General features: G+C 53.1%; 1 pseudogene; it reads left to right on the forward strand.

Annotated features, from left to right (window-relative positions):
* The first annotated feature begins 1,383 nt into the window (after window positions 1-1,383).
* On the forward strand, window positions 1,384-13,448 carry LOC133359707 (E3 ubiquitin/ISG15 ligase TRIM25-like; annotated as a pseudogene).
* Window positions 13,449-18,638: the final 5,190 nt, after the last annotated feature.

The following is an 18,638-nucleotide window of genomic DNA, read 5'->3' on the forward strand; positions in this document are numbered from 1 at the left end:
CACGAAACTTGACAACATTCAATGTCCCCAAAGTAAAACCCCAGTTGGCTCTAGTGCAGCGAACATTACTCTCATATGCAGAGTGGGTGGGTAAAGGACTGCCATCGACTGTGCTTGTGGACCAGAGGTCTCCACTTTGAAGGTTTCTCAGAGGTGGCTCTTTGATGTCTACTTTCGTGGGCCGTTCTCTTAACACAGCTCTACCAAGGGATCAACACTCGATCCACTAATTTCATGACGTGCAACAATAGCACAAACAGGTTAAGCTGTGTGGAGTGAATAAATATAGCGATGTCATCAAGAGGCTTGATGATATCACCAAGCGTCGTGGTGATATTGGTGCCACTTAATGGTGAACGCCGATTGCCGTTCATGTTATAAGCAGTCGGTGGGGCTGTGAGTGGTGAATAGTCGGCACGGGAATCTTCAGTCTCGGACAAGGTGAGATACGGTGACATCGCAAACAGTGGGTGTTGGAGGAAGGCAGAGCGGGTGATAGATTCACACTGCAAACAAAAGCCTCAAGATTCCAAGATGGGTCACGGGAGTCTATGACAAACTCCATCTCAGATGCCACAATGACATTCAAGCAACTCATTACATAGGGTAATTACGTGGAGATGGAATTACAGGACATCATTAAATATCTACAACTACACCAACTACTATTTATTTTACCAGGTATAGCCCACTGAGCGATGTAGAACTTTCTCAGAAGCGACCTGGCAACAAATGATTGCGCAATGAAGTGGCTTATCAGGTAGAAATGTATTGCAGCCAAGTACTCTAAACACGTGATTTTGATTCTAAATGTGAAGGGAAAAACCGGAGGACCCGGAGAAAATTCCACGTGACCACACGGAGAGAGACGCAAACTCGCAATATACAGCCAGCGTCAGATAAAACCCAGGTCCTCCTGTACACCAGGCGAGGGAGATAACATCTCCCCACTGTGACACCCAATCCATTGCTGTCTTACCATAGACACCGACTTGTGCACTGAGCTGTGGAAGGATGAGTCTATCTCTCGATAATCATCTCACGAATGAGCTTTCGAAGCTGTGCCTCTTTGATTTATGTTAATATCAACAATAACTAATTTCTTTAAGTGTTTTTTTCTTTCCATTTGTTTTTTTTTTAAGTAAATTATTTTGATTCTGTTAATTAAAGTAAAATCCCAACAGGTGTGTACAGTAGCTGTGTGCATTGTGTTTGTGCACATAGGATGCAGGTTCACATTCCAGGCAGTCTCATCATGTCAATAACGACAATGAAAATATTTTAAGAATTTTACTTCCTTCTTCACCGTCGCTATAAGAGAGAGGCTCTGGTCCAGCGTCTCTCTGAGCCACACAGCGAGCGATCCCAGCGAAGCCATGAGTCATGGCGAGCGCGACTCCCAGTGAGCGTGTGGATAGTGAGCTGCGCTGCTCCATCTGCCTGGACACGTTCATCTGCCCATCCACGCTGATTTGCGGACACTCGTTCTGCTCCCAGTGTGTGCCTGGAGGCCACCTCGGAGACGGCGAGCAGCTTCAGCTGCCCGCAGTGCCGAGCGACCTTCCCTGTACGATCCCAGCTGAGGAGGAACGTGGCCCTCGCCAACCTGGTGGAGCAGCTCAGAGTTGGAGACGGGATGGCCGCGGCCGTCGTGTGTGACATCTGCAGTGATGGCCACACTCCTGCAGTGAAGACCTGCCTGAGATGCGAGATGTCCTACTGTTTTTCTCACTTTAGGCCTCACCAGGAGAATCCCAGGTTGAGAGACCACGCTGTGGTGGATCCTACTGCGAGCTTGGATGAGCGAAGATGTCCTAATCACAAAAGGGAGTTGGAATTCTACTGCACAGTAGAGAGCAGCCTGGTCTGCTCAACTTGCACCATCGCAGATGAACACACAGGACACAAGGTCCTGACGCTGAAGGATGAGCACGAAACACGGAAGGTGAGGCCCTCAGAGTGAGACACCATAACACGATCTGACCAAATCTGTTACTCGGCTACACAACATCTAATGAAAAACATTATCGCGTGTTCATGCTCTCCCTTTTGAATCTCTGTCTATCTGCCTGTGTAGCTAATCTTCTGGTTTGCATTCCAGGAAAGAGACTCAGGATGTATTGAATCCAAGGCTTTCATTAAACATACTTGCCGTATAAAGTAATTAAGTAGACATAGATTTGAGACTGATATCACAGCCACCTTAGAAACGATTATATTGAATTTTTCTTCTAAACTAGACAGCCGTGGTCACATGGGCCCATGTGTCCGAGTTGGTATGTACACTAAGCCAGCACGGCTCACACCGGCTGCTGCTACAATGAGGCATCAGCTTGCCCACTACCCGTGCCCCCCATCTGAGTCGCCGTACAAAGGCAGCGTGGAGATGAGGGCCTTCTCTGTGGAGGGGTCGATGTGGAGGGAAGGGCAGTGTGAGGGGTGGCTTAGGGTGCTGGAGTCTCCCCCTGGTGACGTTTCATCTTTCACTACAGACGCGCGTAGGGGAGGAGACGCGAGCGGTGGAGGAGAAGAGGAAGGAGGCAGAGGAGTCCATGAAGCGGATGGAGGCCGCTCGCAAGGAGGCGCAGGTACCGTGTCCGGAAGTCGTGGAGATCAAAATTATTTCAAGCGAACTTCGTGCATCTTCATAACTTTGATACCTCCTAACTATATAATTCACTTTGGAACTCAACATTAACTACAAGTGGGTTTCACTTTTACCACATTCGATATCCGCATCGGCGAGTCTGCCGTGAGGGTGGGTTTCTTGGCATTGCGTCTTCCACTCCTGTGGAAAAAACAAAAGTGTAGAGAGCGCCACGGATTCTAGGGGTGGGCTTTCATACAGCTGTTGTACTGCACAGGAGGTCATGCACCGGCACGGACGCAGGGGCACGAACACTGCACAGCTGCACCTCACGCCGTCCCTAATCGCATCACCGGAGTTTATTTTAACAAAAACAATTTTTTTTTTTTACCAGGTAAGGCCCCACTGAGCTGTGTAGATTTTTTTCAGAAGCGACCCTGGCTGTCATAAATTATAGTAGCTCATCTAATTTGCTGACATCATCATTACGTGAAAATATATAGCAGCAGACCCATAGAGATACATAGAGACCCATAGAGATACATAGAGACCCCTAGAGATACACATAGACTCATAGACTAAACTATTTTTTATTTCACCAGGTAAGGCCTCACTGAGCCATGTAGCTCTTTTTCAGAAGGAACCTGGCTATCACAAATTATAGCTAAATTAAATGGCTTATCAGGTGGAAATTGATAGCAGAAAAATACTCTAAATACGGTACTCTAAACGCTTGCTTGAACTCGGAGACACTCTTGGGCTCTGCGGGTTGTTCACAGCAGATAACGAATGCCTTGAACTCTAAACCCGAGTCGGACTTGTGGGAAAACCCGACCTGGATTATGCCGATTCTAGATGTGGAGAGAAAAGCCGGAGGTCTCGGTCAAAAATCTAGGCAGGCATCATGGTCGTGGTCGAACCCACGACCACCTGTATATCAGGCAAGGAGGTTAACATCTCGCCACATCTCGTCGGACCCAGGTGGGAGTGCCCGAGTCTCAACATCCACGACCACAGCGCCCTCTAGGGGAGAAACAAAAAGAGAGCGGCACCCCTTTTGCTCCCTTGGCATGGGTCGACTCAGTCCCATGGGCACCTCGTCCCTTGGGCATGATTCACCACTAGGGAATATTATTTCATTATTTGCCAGGTAAGGCCCTACTGAGCTGTATAGCTCTTTTTCCAAAGTGACCTGGCTATTACAAATTAAAGCTCCACCAAGTGGTTGACATCATCATTATCACGTGGAAATTTATAGCAGCAGCCAAATATACATAGAGACCCATATCGATACATAGACAACCATAGAGATACTAGACCCATAGAGATACCTATACATGTGTAGTGACTGTGAATGTCACTGTGTGGTGCCGGCCTTGCGAGGCCACGACAGATAATGTAATTGTGTGCAGCCTGGTTACTGGGCACAGTACCAGCCCTGTCGGGGCTTGCGTGAGCGCTGGTTAGAGCAGAGGCACCACGTACAGTGTGCGGTGCAGGCTCCCGGTGAGGGAGCGAGAGAGAGTTGACCTGCCGACACGTGACCAGATGAAATTGGAGGAGGGTCACCAGTGAATGGGGGCCGCTGGGTGGTCATGTGGTCTAGAAGAGCTCTCGGAAGCCTTCGGGAAAGGGCCAGAGAGATCGAGGTGGGCGGAGCAAGAGGCGAAGCCAGCCCCAGCCGGGCCAATATAACGGGTCCCCGTGTGGGGCTCGGGGTTCTTGATTGTTGGTGAGTGAAGGTCCAAGTCGGGTTGAAGAAGCCTCTAGCCACGCGGTCCGGGACCCAGCTCGTGGTCCGGACCGGGATAGCGGGACCGTGTCTAGTTCTGCCGTAGCGTAGTTAGATGGGCGTTCAGCACCTGAGTGTAGGTTACGTAATGTTGTGTTGAGTTGATGTAATAAATATTGTTGCCCCCAAGACAACGTCTGCAACTCAGTTGGACTCACTACACATGCATAGAGATATATAGGCAAAAATAAAGATACAGAGGGACCCCGAGAGAGAAATAGAGACCCATAGGGACCCATAGAGAGCAATAGACTAAACTATTTTTTTTATTTTATCAGGAATGGCTCCACTGAGCTGTGTAGTTTATTTTCCAGAAGCGGCCTGTCTATTACAAATGAGAGCTCAAAAAAGTGGCTGATTGTAATGTGGAAACTGATAGCAGCCAAATACTCTAAATGCGCAACGTTGATCCTAAATGTCGAGGCAAAAACCGGAGGACCCAGAGAAAAATCCACACAACCACAGAGCGAACGAACCTCAAATATACATCAGGCGTCAGGGTCAGGATCGAACTCCAACCTGCTGTATACCAGGTGAAGGAGATAACATCTCCTAGCCACCACGGCGCCCACACGCACACACGGAGTGGCTCATGACTCAGGGAGCCAACCGTCGTCCTCGCGTCTCCGCAGGAATCGGTTGCTGGGATCAGGGATCGCGTCATGGGGAAGTTCGCCCACCTAAGGAAGGCTCTGGACGAGGACGAGAGGGAGGCTCTACATCGCGTGGCCGTGAAGGAGCGTGAGCTGCTGTCCCGGATAGACGAGGACATCGCTCGTCACAAGCAGGAGATCGGCGAGCTCCAGGCGGCGGCCGCTCGCCTGCGCGCTCTGCAGCACGAGAGGGACTCGCTCGCTTTCCTGCAGGTGGGGAGTGCCTCTGTGGAGACGCCATTTGTGTCCAATACAACAGAGTGAGCAGTGGCAGTGAGACTCGTGGTCCAAGGGTAGAGACTTCACTCATGATCTCTCTCTCTTCCACAGGGGCACCTGGAGGTGATGAGCAGGTACAGATCCTTAACGTCTCACGGTTAAACACTCACAACACAGGATGTGAGTGTTAGACACACTGGCTGTGTAGACACAAGGGCTCTGTGTGTTAGACACAGGGTGTGTGTGTTAGACATGTGAGACACTGACTGTGTGTGAGATACTGGCTGTGTGTGAGACACTGGCTGTGTGTGAGACACGGGCTGTGTGTGAGTCACCGGCTGTGAGTGAGACACCGGCTGTGTGTGAGACACTGGATGTGTGTGAGACACGGGCTGTGTGTGAGACACTGGCTGTGTGGGATACACAGGCTGTGTGTGAGACACTGGCTGAGTGTGAGACACCGGCTGTGTCTGAGACACTGGCTGTGTGTGAGACACGGGCTGTGTGTGAGACACTGACTGTGCGTGAGACACTGACTGTGTGTGAGACACGGGCTGTGTGTGAGACATGGGCTGTGTGTGAGACACTGACTGTGGGTGAGACACTGGCTGTGTGTGAGACACTGGCTGTGTGTGAGACACGGGCTGTGTGTGAGACACTGACTGTGTGTGAGACACGAGCTGTGTGTGAGACACGAGCTGTGTGTGAGACACGAGCTGTGGGTGAGACACTGGCTGTGTGTGAGACACTGGCTGTGTGTGAGACACGGGCTGTGTGTGAGACACTGACTGTGTGTGAGACACGAGCTGTGTGTGAGACACTGGCTGTGTGTGAGACACTGGCTAAGCGTGAGACACTGGCTGTGAGTGAGACACTGCTGTGTGTGAGACACGGGCTGTGTGAGACACGGGCTGTGTGAGTCACTGGCTGTGTGTGAGACAAGGGCTATGTGTGTGACACGGCCTGTGCGTGATACACGGGCTGTGTGTGAGACACTGGCTACGTGTGAGACACGGGCTGTGTGTGAGACTGGCTGTGTGTGAGACATGGGCTATGTGTGTGACACGGGCTGTGCGTGATACACGGGCTGTGTGTGAGACACTGGCTGCGTGTGAGACACGGGCTGTGCGTGAGACACGGGTTGTGTGTGAGACAATTGGCTCTGTGAGAGACACAGGCTCTGTGAGAGGCACAGGTTGTGTGTGAGACACGGGCTGTGCATGAGACAATGGCTGTGTGTTAGACACTGACTGTGCGTGAGACAATGTCTGTGTGTGAGTTGCTGCTGTATGAGACACGGTCTTTGTGTGAGACACAGGCTGTGCGTGAGTTAATTGGCTCTGTGAGAGACACTGGCTGTGTGTGAGACACGACCTGTGTGAGACACGGGCTGTATGTGTGGGTGCTATGGATGCTGAGTGTTCCAATGTTGTGGGTAAAATAGGCTGTGTGTGATGCTGTTGGTGGTTGTCCCAGGAGAGAGATTCCAAAGGAATCTGCACCCCCACCTCCTACTTCACTGGACGCCATCACGGTCCACTCCCTTGAAAGGGCCATGCGCAGACTCCTGCCTCTCGTCTGTGAGTTCCTCAGTCTTGCACCCGCGTGTCCCGCTGTGTTGGACTGCACTTTTGTGCTCCCCACCTTCATCAACTTTTCAATTTATTTTACCAGGTAATGAACCCACTGAACCATGTCGCTCTTTTTTCGGAAACAACCTATCAAAAATGACAGGTCTACGAAGTGGCTCATCACGTGGATATTTATAGCTGCAGCCAAATCTTCTGAATGCAAATTTATTCTAAATGTGGAGGGGAAAACGCCAGGAACAATCCATGCCACCACGGGGAGAGAGACGCAGCTTCTGAAAGAGAGCGACATGGATCAGTGGGCCCTACCTGGTGAAATGAAATTAGTTTAACAGTTTAAATTTTTTACCAAAACCTACTGCTGGGTACTGGGGCAAGTGCTGTTAGCGAGTAGCAGCACCTATGAAGGCCGGCACGGCACACGAGGGGGTGGGTGGCCAGCACCACGCCCGTCCGCCTTTGTCTCTTTCGTGCCGAATGTTTATACATGAAACCAGCAGAGGGAAGTGCAGCGTGAACCATTGTTGTACTGTACTTCTACGCTTCAACATTCATGATCCCCACCATCGCCAATGCGCACCGACCAGAGTGGTGAAGTATGGTCACGTAACCCCCCTCAGGAAGCGCACGGCGCAGGGAGGCGCTCATCCAGAAGCGGAGTGACACAATGTCTGTGCGTGGATGTGAGTGTGCAAGGCTGTGGTGGCCATTGTACAGTCGTCGTGTTTGTAGAGAGACGCTGTGAGAGTGGCATTCACATTGTGGTGCTGGTGTAGCGATGTAAATGGGCTGTGTACACTTACCTGTAGGGGCAGACACAGTCCAGCAGGGCCAGTCGTTATATCCCTAGCCCCAGAGCAGGAGGGGGCTGTGGGGTGTTCTAAGATCCCCCGAGACCCCTCCCAATGGGAGGGGGCTGCTGGGTGTCTTGGGATCCCCCGGAGCCCCCTCTGGAACCTTCGGGAAGGTAGGCGGAGTCAGGGCTGACGTACCCAGGCTGTGTATAAAAGCCGGACCCCTGGAAGGGTCCGGGGCCAGTCCAAGACAAGCAAGAGGATCAGCTAGATAGGACCCTGGGACCTTTAGCCCCGCTGACTTTGTCAGGGCCGGGACTCTGTGTGGCTCACTGGTGAGACCCTGGGAACCCCCGGCCCGATGTCCTTGTGAGGGCTGGATCTGAGTGGACCAGTGGTCGGAACCCGGCTAAGTCGGGTTACAGTAGCCTCCCCGAGGCACCCATAGCCGGAGGTCCCAGAGTTGTGGTCCCGTGTTAGGGCACGTTAGCCTGGAGGCAGTACCTCCCTAGGCAGTGGTTATAGAAGGGCCGTTGCCCTGAGTGTGCCGGGATTGTACTGCCGAGTATTGTGTTAATAAGAAGAAGATTAATAAATAGTGTTGCCTCCAAGATCCGTCCCCGACGTCTCCAGAATCCACAACACTACACTGGCATCATCGCCACTGTTCACTGCCACTGTACACACACCCTTGGTACTGTTAGTATAGCGGGTAGTTTGTGATAAACTACCTCAGGGCGTGACGTCCCTGCCTTACGCGAGTCCCAGGCACAGCTGGCCCTCTGTTAATACCTGGTAAGGGCCCCTCCCAGGGCCACGCGGTTTTCTCACTGCCTTGTGAGTGTCTCAGCTAACTGAGTAAACCCCTACAGAAAATCAGGAGTGGGGCCCCTCAGGCGGTTTTGCGATGCACTGCGGCACATTCCCGGTAGCCCCTGCAGCCAAGCTGGTACCAAACGTCGTGCTATGCACTCCTTTGGACATCACCAGCAAGGCCGAGGGGGGGATCCTGACGCATGGGCAACACAGGATTTCCAGAGTAACCTGCCCAGGCTTTGCGCCAACAAGAGGTGCAAAATGGGGAGAGGACACTCCTCGGCCACCTAATCATGGCCAAGAAACACGGATGGCAGCAGTCACGGGTTATAAGATCATTTTAGATTGGCGAAAAAAATGGGCGCCATGGGTTGCCATCGTCGGTGGGAGGGGTCATTGCACCCCAATGGATAGTTACCGCCCGCCTCATGCTGGGCAGCCCCCGGCCAATAAGGTGCTTTCCCACAACGGCTCACCTGCTCCAATGGGTGCTTGGAGCTTATGGTTCGCAATTGTTTAAAAATTGCGGACAAACCGACAATAGTACGATGCGAAGCCAACGAAGCTACGCACCGCCACGACAGATGTGGGAGTCGGCCACGTCTGGACACAAGCCGTTTTCTCTGGATCCGTGGCGACACTTGACGCACTAACAATGTGTCCCAAATACTTCACAGGTGGTTGCAGCACATGGCATTTCTGGGGTTTAAATTTTAAGCCCGCAGCACGCACTTTAACGAACACAGACTCAAGGCGATGCAAGTGCTCGTCAAACGTACGGCACAAGCCCCGCGAACCGGCCTTAATGGACAGATGCTGCAGGCTAGCAGCTCAAAGATGGCCTCCAAAATAATGGTGGCAGATGCCTCCATATCCACCAAGAGGCGAACTTCCACCCCTTGCACGCATACCGCCAACGCTGAGGAGCCGGCAGCTGCCGCCACCATCCGGTGCACAAGCGCGTCCCAATGGCGGGTCTGTCTGGGCCACCCAGCGGGTGACAACAATGGTGCACCTGACCCCTCAAAGACGACCCCATGATGATGGGCCCTAGTCCCGCTAGATGCATGAGGTGAGGGTAGCAGCCGTGCGGGTGATGCGTCGCGACTCACCTGGGGTCCGGGGCCCGATGCTGACGAGGGACCGGGAGGGGCCAGAGACGGCTTGTTGAAGGCTCCCGGGGCATTCCGGCAGCCCCGCTCAATGTGGCTCTGCTGGCCACAGTGGAAGCAGACCACAGCGGCAGCGTCCTGTGGACGGGAAGGTCTCGGCCGTCCCTGCTGCTCCGACCACCTCCACTCATTCCGTGACGCTCAGGCATTGCCAGGGCCGCGAGGGTGTCCACTCCCTGAGAGGCGGCTCCCCCCTTTGGTGCCGGGACCCCCACGCACGCCGCCATCCGGGGCTGTTGGCGGAGGGAGAGGTGCACCTGAATGTTCTCGGCCACCACCAAGGACGTGATCTGGTGATCGTTGTTGATCGACAAAGCGATCCCCAGCTCCCGTGCAAGGTCAAGTAGCTGCTCCAGGGCCATCGAGTTCAGTGCCCTGCCTTCCAGGTCAGGGTATGTGGCCTCTGCCATGGCCAGGAGCGAACAGCGGAAGGCCAATGGCAGTTCCCCCTCCTCCCGCCGCCGTAGCGAGAACTTCAGGCGTGCACTGGATGGTGGCTCGAAGACATTGGCCATCTGAATATAAGCCGCCGGAAGCGTAGCCTTATCGGCCCGGCGGGATTGACTTGAAAGCCTGCAGTACCCTCTCATCCAAACAGGTCGGAAGGGCCCACAACGCCTCCTCCATGGGCCAGCGAACGACACATACGCCGCGTCGAACCGGTCCTGGAAGGCCAACCAGTCGCTCACCTTTGCGACGAACGGCGCGAAGTGGGGCAACCGGCGCAGCCCTTGGCCACGCGGCGCGGCAAAGTGTGGAAGCCCCGCAGCTCACCCGAGGGCCACAACGCAGACGTGGCAATGGGCGACTGCATTGCGGCCCTCGTAGGTCACACCGGAGACGCAGCGATGAGCGGCTGCATTGCGGCACTCGTAGGCCACACCGGAGATACTGCAAGGTGCATTGGCGTTGCGGCCCCCGTGGGATATGCCGCAGACACGGAGAGGTGCGGAGGCGTTGCAGTACTCGTGGCCCACCCCGCCGGCATGGCGAGGTGCGGAGCCGCAGCAGCAGTAACCTCCGGCGACGAAGCGAGGAGCGGCGGCATTTCGGCACTCATAGGCCACGCTGGAAATGCGGCAAGGTGCGGTGGCGTTGCGTCCACTGTGGGCCACGCCGTAGACGCGGCGGTATGTTACGCGGCTGCGGCGGCCCCTGCGGCCCACCCCACTGGCGTGGCGAGGTGCAAAGCTGCGGCAGCAGCCGCGGCTACCCCCGGCGACGTGGCAAGGGGCGGCGGCGTTGCGGCCTCCCCGGGTCATGCCGTAGATGCAGCGGCATTATATGGGGCTGCGCCAGCTCCCGCGGCCAGCCCCGCCGGCGCAGTGAGGTGCGGAGCCGTGGCAGCAGCAGCGGCAACCTCACGCGACGCGGCAAGGGGCGGCGGTGTTGCGGCCTCCACGGGCCACACCGTAGACGCGGCGGTATAATACGGGGCCGAGGCAGCCCTTGCGGCCCACCCTGCCGGCGCGACAAGGTGCGGAGCCTCGGCCGTAGTTGCAGCAACCCCCAGCGATGCGGCAAGGGGTGACGGTGTTGCGGATTTCACGGGCCATGCTGTAGATGCGGCGGCATGATACGGAGCCGCGGTAGCAGCCGCGGCCTATCCCGGCGGCGCAGTGACACACGGAGCAGTGGTGGAAGCCGCTGCCCACTCCGGTGGTGCGGCGAGGATGGCACCCGCGGACATACCTGGGACCCCCCCAGAGGGCGCAGCGTGGTGCGGAGCAGCTTCATCGCCGGCGGCCAGCTCCACAAGCGCGGCGCGCAGAGGAACCAGCGGCTGCGCCAGCGATGAACAGCGGCGTCGCGGCGTCCATGGCACCGACTTGCGGCGTCGCAGCAACAATGGCGGCCATTTGCGGCGCCCCGGCCAACATGGCCACCGCTGGCTGCATCGCCACCAACATGGCGGCCATCTCCCGTGGCGCACCCGGTGTGGAAATGGTGCTGCTTTCAAAATTAGCAGCTGCCAAATTGGCGGGGATCCGCCGCTCCAACTCCGAGTGTGGGCCGTGTGAGGGCATCCGCGCACCCACCTCGGTGATCGTGGTGAAGAGCTGCACCATCCCCCACAGGAGCAGTTGTATCTGCTCCGCAAAGGTGCTCCCCGCTTCCGGCAGCGGTGTGCTGGGACCCCCAGCCACCATCTCCTCCTGCCCCGCCGAGTTCTTCTCCCCGCGGCTCGTCTCCGGGGCCACGGGCCCCGGGGTCACTGCCTGAGCCTCCTCCACATCGTCGGTACTCTCTAAGTGTTCTGCCGGTGAGTTCTTATGCCGCGCGCCCAATTTAGACATAGCGGCGGCAACGCAGGCACTTCTAACACCAGTTGAAGTTAACTAATCGACGACGACTCTGAGACGACGTGTAAGTTAATGGCTTTCGCCGGAAGGTTTATTAAGATATTGCAAATAACACACGGGTGTAACAACTTCCCAGGGTTTAGGGGTCCTGGGCTAGGTCCCACTGGTTCCCGACAAAGCCGGCTGCCCCGTGCTGCCTCCTCTGCGCTGGCCGTGGGTTCAGCCAACACGGCCGACCGAGTAGCGCAGCCACCTCCAGCCCTGGCGCTGTGCAATCCCCTATTCCTACCCCTTGCCCCTGGCTCCCCGTTCCATGTTACTCCGACCCTAGACTCCCGCTACGACCCTGCTTATGTCACGGGGTCCCCCTTAAGTACTAGAGGAGATATGACGTCATTGTGCCGCCCAGCGCGCATGACGTCACGTCCCTATTTTACTCCTCTACACACTGATACTAACAAATATTAGTATGTGTAAACTGATACTAACAAATACTAATATGTGTACACTAATACTAATGAATATTAGTATGTGTACACCAGTACTAATGAATACCAGTCCTGTATTTATTTGTCATACATGTGATAATCAGTGTTACGTATCAACGTATCACGTACTGCGGTATGACCACAACAACACAACAGACAACACAACACCAGCGCGTGTGTATGTACACGCCACGTGTGTGTGTGTGTGTACACGCCACGTGAGTGTGTGTGTGTACATGCCACGTGTGTGTGTGTGTACACGCCGCGTGTGTGTGTGTACACGAGTTGTAGTGACGGCTGTGCGGGCGTCGTAACTGTCCTCTCCACAGATGGACGCTCACCGACTCTGGACACAAACTCAGCCCACGACGACTTCCTCCAGATTTCCTCGGATCTCAGGACGGTGACACGGAGCGATGTTCCCCAGGGTCGCCCCCATCACCCACACCGCTTTGAGTGCTGGCCACAAGCCCTGTGCTCTGAGAGCTTCTCGTCGGGTCAGCACTACTGGGAGGTGGACGTGGGGAGAGCGGGGTGGTATCGGGTTGGAGTCGCGTACGGGACGATCCCACGGAGAGGGCGTGGTGATGAGTGCGGCCTGGAAGGGAGTGACGTCTCCTGGTGTCTACAGAAACGTGGCGCCAGATTCTCAGTGCGGCATGGCGGGGGTAGCGACCTCACTGTCGGTGCCGGAGCCTCCGCAGAGAGTTGGGGTTCATCTGGACTGGGACGCGGGGCTGCTGTCGTTTTACAGCGCTGACTCTATGGCACCGTTGCACTCATTTCACCAAACCTTCCCTCAACCCCTACACCCTGGGCTGTGGGTGGGGTTTAACGGTGCCTCAGTGAGGATTGTGGATCTGAGTGGTGCGTCCTGAGAGAAGTGAACGTGAACAGCGCAGAGGGCAGAAAAATCGACGCATGGCGCTCGCCACCCTCGTGTTGTGTTGGTGGATCACCACAAACACAACAACCATCACCAGAACCACCACAACAACAATCTCCACCAAAACAACAATAACCACCACAACAACAATCACGACTACAATAAAAACCACTAACAAAACAACCACCACTACAACAACACCACCACTACAACCACCACAACCACCACCACAGCAACTACAACCACCACCACAACAACCACGACCACAAACACTACCACAACAACCACGACAACTACTGAAACTACCACAACAGCCACCACAACCACCAGAACTACTACAACCACCACCAGAACCACCACAAGCACCACAACCACCGCCACCACAACCATCACCACCACAACCTCCACCAAAACCTCCACCACAACCACCACCACGACAACCACCACCAGAACCACCATCACCACAACCACCACGACCACCACCACAACTTCCACAACCACCACAACAACCTCCACCACAACCATCACCACCACAACCTCCACCACAACCAGAACCACTACGACCACCACAACCACCGCCACCACAACCATCACCACCACAACCTCCACCACAACCTCCACCAGCACGACAACCACCACCAGAATCACCACCACAACCACTACAACCACCACCACAACCATCACTACCACAACCTCCACCACAACCAGAACCACAACCACAACCACCAGCAAAACCACAACAACCACCACCACAACAACCACCATAACCACCACAACCATCACATCCACAACCTCCGACACAACCTCCACCACAACCACCACCATAATCACCACCATAACCACCAGCACAACCACGATCACAACCACCACCATAACCAGCACCACAACCACCACCACAACCACCACCATAACAACCACAACCATCACCACATCCTCCACCAAAACCACCACAACCATCACCACCACAACCACCACAACAACCATCAGCACAATCACCACCACAACAACAATCACAACCACCACCACAACAATCACCACCACAACCACCACAACAACCACCACCACAACCACTACAACAACCACTACAACAACCACCACAACCACCACCACAACCATAACCAACACCTCAACCATCACCACCACAACCTCCACCACAACCACCACCACAACCATCATCAACACAACCACCACAACATCCACTACGACAACCATGACCACAACAACCATCACTACAACAATCACCACCACAATAACCACCACTACAACAACAATCACCTCCACAAACACCACCACAACCACCACTTTCACAACCACCACAACAACCATCACTACAACAACAATCACCACCACATTAACCACCACTACGACAACAATCACCTACACAAACACCACCACAACCACCACTTTCACAACCACCACAACAACCATCACCACAACAACAATCACCACAATAACCACCACTACAACAACAATCACCACCACCACAACCACCACTACAAAAACCACAACCATCACAACAACCACAGCAACCACCACAAGCACCACAACAACCACCACAACAACCACAACAACCATCAAATCATTGGTACAGATAAAAAATTAACAAGAATGACTAAATACTTATAATGACTGTATCCACGTTACTCAATGGGCAGCAATGCTTTCATGATCAGCTAATATTTGACACACCACCTCAGTATGGCCCTGTTCGAAACACAAGAATAACTTTTGGAGTACTCTTATTAGTCCCGATATGTGCGTTATGTGTGTGTTGGTGTATTGTCTCCTTGCTCAACTATTGCGTTAAGCAGACGCCGAGGTAGGACGTTTCTTGTAAAAAAAATGCCTTGGTCCCCTACTGGGTGATGAGTCGTGGGAGTGTGAGTGTGGGCGTGTCATACACATGGCTCTCTCTCTCGGCGGCAGGCCTGTCTGCTGCTGGATGAGCTGAGTCGGCACGACGCTTGTCTTTGAAGGTGCCCTGTTGCGCTCGCACCTCGTCCGCTGGTCGCCGGTGCCGACACTCTTGCTTGGTGGCGCTGGTTGCACGCTCTCTCTCCTGCTCCGTGCTCTCTGGCGATGCACGATTGCACTCGCAGCTTGTCCTCTGCTGCTGGTCCTGTGCGATGCTCGATTGGCCGATGCTTGGAGCTTTCCGCCCTTACTTCAGGGCTGCGCTGGCTCAGGCTCTTTCCACTGCTCCGTTCTTTCTCCTTTGGCAGCTTCACACAGACACCCGCTCTTCTTCAGGGCTGCGCTGGCTCAAACTCTTTCCACTGCTCCAGTCTCTCTCCTTTGGCAGGCAGCTGCCAGCATCGCGCTGGCATTCAGTGGTGCCTCTCCCACCCTTCCTTCAGGGCTTCGCCTTGTCGTTGCTCAACTTCCGTGCTCTCCGCCCTTCTTCCAAGAGGGCTCCTGCTGTGAGCTGCTCGTCGCTGGCTGGGTCGCTCACTCTCAAAACTTGTAAATTGTATTAGCACACATCTTACGCAACTCTGATAGCTTAGTACAATACAACTTATCGCAATCCTTGACTCTGCAAGCGACTAAAGACATCAGGATGAATATAGAATAAAACTTTCAGCGATACTTTGTCGGTCCATGCCGAACTCAGCACCTAGCAACACCTCGCCTCTCTTCTCTGCGAGATATGACACCGACGGTTGATCTCGATTCCATGCCCTGGAGCCTGCCGCTCGCAGTACTGAGTTGCATGATCTGTGTCCTTGCTTTTATGTGAAATTTTCTCCCCTCTGCCCACCTTCTCACAAAGGAGCGGAATTCCTTTGATTTCGCTCTTTCCTGTGGGGGCAGTTGTTTGTCCGATGTACGTGTGTGTGTTCTGATTTCAATAATTAATCTGGAAGGAGAAAGGGGTTCCTTTTGCCCAGTTGCATTCTTCTCCCCCCCCCTCTTCCCTCGCGGCTGGGGTGTTACATTCTCTCAAAGAGGGGCACTGTGGCCTTTGAAGTCGTGTTCTTTCATACCGGTTGGAAGTAAAACATATTATTTTACCTCTTATAGCTTGATACCGTACCACTTTTTGCAGTTCTGACTCTGTAAGTGATTCAAGGTATGTTTGGAGCATTGTTTACAGTACTTCCATTATGGTTTGGAATTCCTTCATGGTGTTCGATATCCCAAGGGAAGGTGCCCTCCTTATGTGTGTAATTTATTGCTACCACGTGCTTCTGGAAGACAAACGCGGTTGGGAAGCTCTGTCTATGGAACGCATTATCTTGGTCGTGTGTGATTGACCTGTTTCTGCGTCATTCCTGAGTTATATTTGGATATCCTAAGGTTGGAGATATAACTAAGTTTTGACTTAAACTTCCGTGACTGCCAGAATTCATTATTTGGTTCTTTCGGTAAAGTCGCGTAGATAGAAGAAGAATAATACAAATAAGATGAATATCCTAAGGTTGGAGATATAACTAAGTTTTGACTTAAACTTCTGTAACTGTCAGAATTACTGTAATTATTTGGTTCTTTCGGTAAAGTCGCGTAGATAGAATAATATAATACAAATAAGATGAATAACATAAATATTAAAATAATATACGAGAAATAATAACCAATTAATGTAGATTGTAGCCTGATTCTTAATCTGAGTGCAATCTATAATGTGGACTTATTCTGATAGCCAAGCTTCAAACTTTTACTGTTGAATTAACGGAAACCAAAAACAAATTTGTCTGTTCGGTTCTCGCCACCCGGAAAGAATTGTGGCGCCCGTTGTGTGTACGTGCTATGTGGCGGCCTTTGAAGCGCGGTATAGATTTCCCCAGAATCTCAATAGCAAACCCCCCTCTCCCCTTTTTGCAGCTGGATTTTATTTTATTACTTTTTATGGTTACTTCCTTGCCTGGTGTGGCTTGTGGAAGGCAGCTGCTGTGAGGGGTGAGGGTGGTTGCCTCATGCTACACCCCGATTGATTATTTAAAAAAAGTATTTTGGCAGAATTATTCTTAACATCAATTTTGGAAAAAGGCCTATATATAAAACACAACCACCAACACAACCATCACCACCACAAACACCACAACAACAATCACCACTACAACAACCACCACAACTACCAGCACAACCACCACCACAACCAAAACAAACACCAATACAACCATCACCACCACAACCACCAACAAAACCACCACCACATCCATCACAACCATCACAACAACAATCACCACCACAACAACCACCACTACAAAAACAAACACGACCACAACCACCACAACAACCACAACCACCACAACAACCACCACATCAACCACCACAACTACCACCACATCCACCACCATAACCACCACAACCACCACCACAACAAACATTACCACAACAATCACCACAACATCCTCTACCCCAACCACCACCACAACCACCGCTACAACAACCACATCCACCACAACCATCACCACAACCACCACAGCAACCACCACAACCACCACCATAACCACAACCACCACCACAACCACAACAACAATCACCACAGCAACCACCACTACAACCATGATCATCACCACAACCACCACCACAACCACCACCACAACCACCCCTACAACAACCACCACCACAACCACCACAGCAAACACCACACCCACCACCATAACCACCAGCACAACCACAAGCCCTACAACAACCACCACAACCACCACAACAACCACCAGAACCACAACAACTACCACAACATCCACCACAACATCCACCACAACCACAACAACCATCCCACCACAACAACAATCACCACTGCAACAACAATCACCACCACAACCACCAGCACAACCATCACCACAACCACCACAACAACCACCACACCATCACCACCACAACCATCACCACCACAGCCTCCACCACAACCAGCAACACAACCATCAACACCACAAACACCACCGCAACAATCACCACTACAACAACACTTACCACCACAATCACCACCACAACCACCACAACAACCACCACCACAACCACCACCACTACAACCACCACAACCATCACCACCACAACCATCACCATCACCACAGCCTCCACCACAACCAGCAACACAACCATCAACACGACAAACACCACCACCACAACCACCACCACAACCACCAGAACAACCACAACCACAAGCCCACAAGAACCACCACAACCACCACAACTACAACAACTACCACAACATCCACCACAACATCAACCACAACAACAATCACCACTGCAACATCAATCACTACCACAATCACCACCACAACCACCACAACCACCACCACGACCAAAAGAAACACAAATACAACCATCACCACAACCTCAAACAAAACCACCACTACATCCATCACAACCACACCATCACAAGAACAATC

The sequence above is a fragment of the Lethenteron reissneri genome, chromosome 65 (genome assembly GCF_015708825.2).
Source record: "Lethenteron reissneri isolate LAM-NWPU_2019-01 chromosome 65, ASM1570882v1, whole genome shotgun sequence".
Taxonomy (NCBI): domain Eukaryota; kingdom Metazoa; phylum Chordata; class Hyperoartia; order Petromyzontiformes; family Petromyzontidae; genus Lethenteron; species Lethenteron reissneri.